This window comes from Simochromis diagramma, unplaced genomic scaffold (genome assembly GCF_900408965.1).
Source record: "Simochromis diagramma unplaced genomic scaffold, fSimDia1.1 OVJJ01000646.1, whole genome shotgun sequence".
In the NCBI taxonomy this organism is placed as follows: domain Eukaryota; kingdom Metazoa; phylum Chordata; class Actinopteri; order Cichliformes; family Cichlidae; genus Simochromis; species Simochromis diagramma.
The window spans coordinates 4,609,749-4,618,582 of record NW_024387279.1 but is presented as its reverse complement, the minus strand read 5'-3'; the positions used below and the strand labels follow the sequence as shown (position 1 = coordinate 4,618,582).

The following is an 8,834-nucleotide window of genomic DNA, read 5'->3' as shown; positions in this document are numbered from 1 at the left end:
CACTATTTGAAAGGACAGATATTGCTCCTATCGCTTACATCCTCCATTCTAGTTACATTAAAGGTCATTAAAGATTGCCTGCTACGCTCACTTCTAACTCCATGTACTGTAAGTCTTTCTCTGAACAGAGTTTATCTGTCTGAAGTCTATTTTCCATTACCATTGACTGGGCTTGGCTCTACTCAGTTTTTAGGGTTTCCTATTAGGGGGTAATATCTGGTACCAGGTACTTTTATAGTCCCGACTCGGCCGATGTTCCAAGCGAGCTGAGTCAAACCAAAAACTGTCGTCAGACTCCAAAAAGCTGACAAAAAGCTATAGACCAAGTAGCAGGTTGCTTTAATGTCCTCTATTGTTGTGTTGTGTTGCATACAAATAAACGTCACATGGCATTCGGTCCACCTTGCTATAACGACCACACCCATATTGAGGTGGTACACAGTTGAAATAGAGTAGAGTAGAGTAGAGTAGAGCTGGGTAGGTGCTGGTGGAAAAGAGGAACAAACCAGCTGGTGCACGTCTCTTTAAGCCAGTTTTTTGGGTAACTGGTTGATTCTCATAAAGAGAAGGTAGGCGGGGCTTGTGCTCTGTGTGGTGCGGTTTTCTAGTCTACTTGAACACAAAGCATTGTATCACACATTCACACATACATTCACACCCTGATGAATGCAGTGTTCAGTATCTTGCCCAAGGATACTCGGGCAGGCAGACTGGAGCAGCTGGGGATCTGAACCACCAGCCTTCCGATTAGCAGACGACCTGCTCTACCTCCTGAGCCACAGCCACCGGAAATGAAGTGTGTAATGAAGCCGAAATTATGACATTATTAGTTTTTTGTTTTTCAGCAAACAAGCTCTGCGACACTAACCGAGCCACTGCAGATGTAGTAGCTGCGAGAGTAAGCAGCTCCGTCTCTGAGGACTTGTTGAGAGACCTGAGCATGACTTGAAAGGAGAGCAAAGATTGAACATGTGGTCAATATCAAATTTTATAGGGCGATAAAATGTCAATTCTGTGTTTACAGCTTCTTCCGTTGACTCCCTTTGCCAAAAAAACAATTATGTTGCTAAGACACCACCATTTTCTCCTTTAATTCAACATTATGAATGCAAAATGGTAAAAACAATTCCACAAAAACACAGCAGGCGGTTTCCAATGCAGCAGGCGTGCAATTCATGAGAGAAACAGAGCAAGGGGCTGGGCTTCCTCTTAATTCCCTGTCTAATTACTCGTCCCCGGCTCACCCCCGGTCAAAGACCCTGCAGGTCCCACTCTAATCCGTCTCCTCGGCCCACTTCAAAGGGCCCTGATTACAGGGAGGAGAAGAATGAAGCAAGAGAGAGCGAATGAGAGAGCGAGAGAGAAACAGGATAAACGGAAAGACAGAGGGATAAAAAGAAGGAAGGAAGGAAGAAAGGAAGGAGGGAAGGAAGGTGGACAGAGCCAGAGTGGAAAGTAGGGCTGTGCAGTACTTATTTACTCGCCGATACCGATACTTTTAACCTATAAAGGCAGCCCATGTAGGGGAGCTTCCGGGGATCTGCTCATCTTCCGACTGGTGCTTCTTCACCGACTTACCTCAGCCCTGGAAAGTGCAAACCATATGAAACTGTGCTCAAATGTCTCGCCTTTGAGGCTACGAGCATATACACTCAAAGCCCTTTTTCCATCATAACATGAGCAGCAGACTGATTCTCAACGTGGCAATAAAACCACGCAGACAAATGTAGCATAATAGAAGCACTGTTTCAGCGAACATCTGCCTTTCTGAGCATTTTCCAGTCCTCCACCAAGACTGTCTCAACTCTCCCATCTATTACATGATTTGAAGAGCCGGTGAGTTCAGAGAAGTGATAAGGAGAAGCAGCACAAGCACATGAGGGACCATGAAACAGATCAACAGACCGCTATTATTATAACCCTGAAGAAGTTTGTGTCTACTTACCCAGCAGAATAAAAGCTAAAAAGCCTGATTGTTGGATTTTCTTTAGATGTCATCATAGATTGTTTTAGAATGACAGAAACAGCAACTGTGAGATTAACCACTGGTTTCTGGACAGGACATATCAAACTGTTGCAAAGCGCCAAAAACCTAAACAAGCGGTCTAGTTCTGTGACACAAATTAGCAGAGGTGGAAGCCTAGCATGCAATTACAGTAGGGGTTGCAAATGTACACCCCAGCAAAACTGCCAGTTAGTAAAGCTGTTTTGCTAATTTTAATGCTCATCAATATACAAATATTTGGGTTCTGAAAATATTCGCTTACTGTACAGTGATTATAAATGCTTAATCTAGCTATAGAGAGCAAAGTTTGATTTGACCAGTCCTTAAATGTGTTAATTTATACTTTTAAGTTGGCCGTTTTAGCATGGTAGCTTATGGGGATTGACTCACTTCGCGAGCCGGCCCCAAGTGGTCATCAGAGGAATTGCAGCTTTCACCAAATCTAACTTGGCTTCATTTTTCAGCCCTTGTAGTTTTTCCAAACGTGTACCAGTCTATTTGCTCTCCAGGCACAGTGTCAAACACTTCTGCCTCTTCCCGTTTTATTTACATCTGTTCCAGACAAACCAATTGTTGAGTTAAACACTATAAAAACACACCACTTCCAGTGCAGTTTAAACTGGGAACGTCACATCATTTCCTCTGTACCCATCACAACAAAGAAAAACAGCTTTGCTTCAAATTAAATCGCTCTGGTGTCACATCCATCAGTAGCTGAAAGAAGCCAGATGTGACCGTTGGAGAATTTTGTGAATAATTAATTAAACCTGACAAGTTTTCAAAGCAAAAAGAAAAGTCCAGAAGGGACTGAATAGCAAGCGAAGCCTGTCGGTTCCACTATATTTCACCTCAGCGATGCTTTAAGTACACTGATATATACAAGTGTCTCACCCACTGGTAGAGGGTCGGTGAGGTTGGAGATATTGTAAGGTATCGTATCAAAGCAGAAGAAAAAAACAGATGAAGGAGGTGAAGGAGACCAGGGCAGGGAGTGAGAGGTGTGGGAAGACTGACTTAAAAGGCCTGAGGTCGTCTCTCTCTCTCTGTCTTTGTCTCTCCGTGATCAGTGGCTGGAATGAGGCTGGCTGCTGGCTAGACTCGTCTGTCCACAGGTTTAAATTTAGGCTGGATCAGACGTGACGCCTCGGCCCTCGCAGCCAGCCAGCCAACGAGGAACTTGTGGAAGTTCCATCGCCGACCGCACTGCCGTCCCCCCGCCGCCTCACCTCTTGCTGAGAAAGATACGACCACCCAACATTAAACTTGACTGGGTGCATGAAAAACAAACCTCAGGAATTAAAGAGTTCTATTCATAAGTCGGTGCATTGATGTTACAACGCAATAGTTCCCACCTCTAAATCCAAAACCTTAGCCTCCTGTATGCATTCCACTCTAAAATTCCACCTTGTGGAAAACAGTGGCTCATTTTTTATTGTTATTGTTTTTACTTTGACAACAATAAAAACAAAGTTTTTAAAAAGAAATGAGCGACTCACTCTCAACTTGAGGCAGTGATCGTAGTGAGATGTCCTATCAGCGCTTCTGATATTCGGATATTCGAATCAGCAAATAAGGCATAATTGCGGACAGTCTCATTCTCTGAGGTGCGCCATCTTTTCCCATCAAAAGAGCGCCGGCAGGAGAGGATCTGTTTACAAGCTATTACTCACTTCCTTTCTCTTTCCTGCTCCTTGTCCCGGCCGTGTTATCGTTTCTGTAATTGTGCCTCATTTTGCTGGCGCGATAAGGGGATGATGAAACAGGGACACCGCCTCTCATGTAAACATTTGGATGTGATTTTTGCCCCGTGCTATCTTGGCTGTTTTCTCTTGGTGTCTAATGCCTGTGTGTGTGTGTGTGTGTGTGTGTGTGTGTGTGTGTGTGTGTGTGTGTGTGTGTGTGTGTGTCAGGGGGGTGTAAAATTGTGACGGAAGAAGAGCCGCTGTGGCCTTCTCGACAACAACTGAGGGGAACAGACAGCACGGAGTCTGTGCAGCTGTTTCTGCGCGGCCACAGAGGGGGAGCTTTTAATTGAACGTGAATGCAAGTTGCCAAGGCTTTTAATTTGGCCTTGAGAGACGCGCAGACCCGAGGCAGGTGGAGGGTTGTGGGTGGGTGCAGGGGGGGGAGGATTGTCAGGGGGGTTCATCCTTACCCACCTCACCTAACATCCACTCCTTTTCCATACCTCAGGCCTTTAAAATCTCTACACCGGGAAAAAACAGCAATGACCTATAGCAGCAGCTGATCCGAAAATCAAATTAGAGAGCCGAGGCAATAAGGAGGATAAAAAAAAGAAAAGAAAAGCTGTGCACAGCTGTATGCTTGTGCAATGAGTAGAGGGGTGTACACATGATCGCTACGATGAGCTGGGACTGAGGTCAGAGCATGGCGGCTACATTACAAGGCCTGTCTATGTGTTTAAAAAGCTATTATTGTGCGATAACTCCGTCGGGCTGCACGGGGGGAGTGGTGACGTGGAGCAGACGACCAGGGGCCTCCGCTCCTCTGTCTGTCTCCCCCACCACACCCACCCTCATCTGAGTGGAAAACATTGCATGAGGAATAGATAGGTCTGGTTTTTTTTTTTTTGATTCGGTAAGTCACACTGCCTGTTCGATTGGCATATGGGTTTCATTTTGAGCTCTGCTGTAGGTAAAAAGACAAAAGGAAGCTGGAGACTTGCCTGACACAACTAAGCTCCCGTCACCGATCTTTGATTCTGGATTGAGTGTCCTTGCACGGTGGGGGAGGAGGGTTGTTTTTAATTTTTCTGACTTGCAAACGCAACAGCCAGTCCTGTTTGACTTCTTCCTAAAATACGGGGACTGTTTAATGTCACGATGAGCCCAGTTTGTTGTTGGAGCATGCATAACCAAACAAACACAAGCAGACAAGTTAGGGGTGGAGGGGAATTGGAGGGGGGGGACGTGAGCCTTGTGTACCCATCCATGAAAAGCACACATAGACAGCGCCTCTCCACACCGCTGGGCCCTGAAACAGAGCACCTTTTCAACACAGCACTAACTCATGGGTTTTGCAGTTAAACTGCCCCGGGCCATGGCAGTGGTGCGAGGGCCAAAGGCATGTAAACACCAGACAACAATGAGCAGACTGACCAGAGTGCACGCTTCTGTCATTCAAAGCCTCTTTACAGCCCTGTTCCCACAAGCCGCAGAGCTACGCTGGAAAACAATACACTGACTTTGCATCACTCACATTTTGTCAGGTTTGTGCTCACTAGGACCTGAAGGGATAGTAGAGTCCAAAACTGGAGGAAGGGGGAAGAGAGAGAGAGGGGGGGGGGGGGGACTCCTGAACTCAGTGGAATGCTGCCCTGCTCCACAAAGACGAGCCATTGAGAAGTTCTGGGGTTTTTCGGTGTCAGGAAAACAAAAAAAAAAAGGAGCAAATTTACTGTAAAGATTATCTCTAAAACATGATGCATTGGTCTGCTACAAGGAGAAAAATATCATCTTTAAAGCATCACGAGGCATTTGTTTGGACTCATTTCAAATTACATCTGGAGACGTTTAAATGTCATTAAAATATGCGCTGGCTGAACGGAGCCGGGCTCAAATTACAGCCCCGAAATGGCTGGAGAAACAAGCGAGTCAAGCATCTCTGCTCCTCGTCGCAAACTTTTCCCAATCGTTCAGACTTCGTGAGCGCATTCGGCGATTATCAGCAAAATACTCAGGCTCCGCAGGTGTGAAAACTGGTTTGGAGGCAAAGCTGATAGATAAAAATAAATACATGAATAAATAAATAAGGCCACGCTTCCTTGTACGTTGTAGATGAGGAACAGAGGTGGAGGGAGGGAGCCGGGGAACGACGGTGGGGTTGAAATTGTTGGGGAGACTCTGTTCTGTGAGTGTCTGTTTGCAGCTCTTGCCAAGAAAAACAAGGCCGGAGCGACGCTGGGATCTGATTTCAGCATTGGAGGCATGGCAGGAAACTGGTTCCTCTGGGGTGAAGGGGGGGGGTTAAACATCAGAAATGGAAAGAGGACAGTCATCCGAGCTAGGATGGCTGATGTGTAGATGGATCTAGCTGTTCCGCGTCACCTTTTGCAGCGTTCACAGAGGTGGGCACGAGCCCCTGATGCATATCCTTAATGCCACACGGGGGTCAGCTCAGTTCAGTGATTTGTATCTGCATCTGCATCACAGCTCGGCTGCTGGGGAGCTGGAGGGATACTACTCAGAGCACATGTGCAGGGAATTAGCTCTGGATACGGAGCGTTCAGAGGCTTAAAAACCCTTTGTTACTTAGCCTCCATGTAACACGCTACTCTGCACATGCACAACTGTCTTGATCTTATTTGTCACTGGCTCGGTTTTTCTACTGCTTCTAGGCAGCTTCGCAGTGACATCGACTTCCAATGCGCTCTGCGGTAGCAGCAAGCTGCTGGCACTTCACTGCGAGGGTCGAGTTCAGCTGTAAGTGGAGGTGGGGGGGGGAGAGATGATGGAAAATAAAGCTTTTTTGTGTCTCAGAGGGTGTGAGCTATGATGAGGTTTTCTTAGAAATGGAGAAACTCGTGTGAGAGGGGGAACGAGAAGCCAGTGTTGGAGGCTTATGTCAAAGGAAAGTCATTTCCTACATAAACAAAACAAGTAGTCTCTTGCTTTTGTTAGTCTTGCACCACGTTTCATGTAAATGTGCTCACAGAGAGCTGCCACGGCATAAGAACCGTTCTCACTATAAAGAAAAATTAAAACAAAACACACAGACACACACAAAATGCACCATTAAGGCTGTAAAAGGTTTTGCAATACTAGTTGCAATTTGACAGCAGTTACATTCAACACGTAACAAAAAGAGTTTCATACTGGGAAGAGATAATGGATTAAGGATGGATTTCTATAACAAAAGCCTTTTGTTCGTTTCACAAGGAAGCAGAGCTTCTCAAACGCTAAATGTCTAAACAACATGAGACCAATAAAGAAAATAAAGAACTGGAATGACAAATTGTCCCAGTATCACACATGTTCATGCCACGTGTTTGTGTAAGAAGGTATAGTCCCCGCTCTTTGTTGTACCTACCTCAGAATTAAGTGAATATCAATGCCAATGACCATGCTCCAGTCATTTTTAATCAACATTAACAGCATATTGGATGTTTGTCCAAACATAACATCAATCGTTCTGTTTGCGCATATTATGAATTTGAGTAGAACTCACAAAAGGTTCAGTTAAAAAAATAAAAAACATGAAACAATCCTACAGATCCAGTGGATACTCACTGAAGTCTAAACGATGGTAAGATTCGGGTAAGTTATCTCTTCGTTAAAGAGGGTTTGTGCCTAGATTAAGGTAAAAGCTAAAGCACATTCTGACCAGAACTTTCATTTGTTTCATTGAAGCCTTTAACACTTGGCAGTTTTCAATACTACAGAAACATTTTGGCACACACCAAATATCTTCTGATGTCCACTAACCAGTCCTACCTACTGTAGCTGCGGGTATCTACTGTGGACTAATAGGACGTTTTGCATCATTTTCACCAAATTGGCAATCCCCGCCCCCAAACACACTGTGTGTATGAGACCTCAGGAAGAGACGCATGTGAGTGTGAGGAAACTTGTGGCCCAGTCTGCTGGAAAATCCTCGAGGGCACGGAAGGCAAAAACAAACAAGGGGGGACCAGCCAGCAAACACAATCAGAGCCATGTTGCTTTTAGCTAAAGCCTTACATCCAGTGCCATGCCCCTGTGTGGGTCTAACCCTAACTCCCCTTCCCTGCTCCCCACCGGACAGCACAAAGGTGGAAGTAATGACGCCAGATGTGACCAATCAGGCTGATAAAGAGCAGGGTCTGCTGTGGACCGACGCACAGCTGTAGGTGCAGCTGTGCATGGCTGTCAGGCCAGCTTGCTTGCTCACAGAGAGAGAAAGTGAAAGAGGAGGGGAGCTGGGGGGAAAAAAAAAAAAAAAAGAAAAAAGAAAAGAGTTGGAGAAGGAGGGAGATGAAAAAGCCATACTGTCCTAAAATGATCGACTGAGATCAAATCACAGACATCACCCGACAGATTCATCTTCCACCCTCCTCTAATGCTGAACCCAGTAAAGACTTTCCCACTGGGTCTCAAGTCTCCTTTTTTGTTGTGTTCTCCTTCTTTTTCCTGTCCCTTTCTCCCTCCTGCTCGCTCTCTATTGTGCCAGGACTGGGCCTGCTCAACACATTAGCAAGATATCCCGTTCTGACGGCAGCTTTACCCAAATCCAGCCATCATGAAGAGTTATGCCATCACAGAGAGCTGTGCATTTGGGAGACGTAATACAACTCAAACCTAGAGGGACCTGGTGGGGGTGATGGAGGAGGAGGAGAAAAAAAAAAGCTACTACTCATAAAAACAGCAACAAAAAGATGGAAAATTTGGAGGCACGGTGTACGACGTGTCGACTGCATTTGCGTGCATTTGATCTCGATCTGATTAAACGGCGAGGCGACATTTTTTCTGAATAATGCATAAGTTTGTGGGAAATATGCACGCGGTATGAACTGCGACAGTGTTTCTCAGAGTTATTATTTTGACATTCACTCCCTCTTACTTTGTAAATCTTTGCGAAAAGGTCAAATAATTCCCTCGCCACGTATTTCAGGGATTCTCTGGCACCTAGGGAGCTTGAAACCAGGCAGAGGAAGCCAAACGACTTCAGTTGTATTAAGAAAATGTCACTTGACTCGAATAAGTTTGCAGTTTGGTGGAATTTTATTTTTAATCCCCCTCCCCTGCCCCAACTCTCTAAAGGCAGCTCTTTTCACTTGTTTTGTTTTGTAACTTTCTCGCAGAGGGCTCATATCTTCCCTTGGCCTTCGAAA

General features: G+C 45.5%; 1 protein-coding gene across 2 annotated transcripts in view; it reads right to left on the bottom strand.

Annotated features, from left to right (window-relative positions):
- pdzrn3b (PDZ domain containing RING finger 3b) overlaps nt 1–8,834 on the bottom strand; it is a 105,854-nt gene that overhangs the window by 47,784 nt on the left and 49,236 nt on the right. The window lies entirely within an intron of this gene.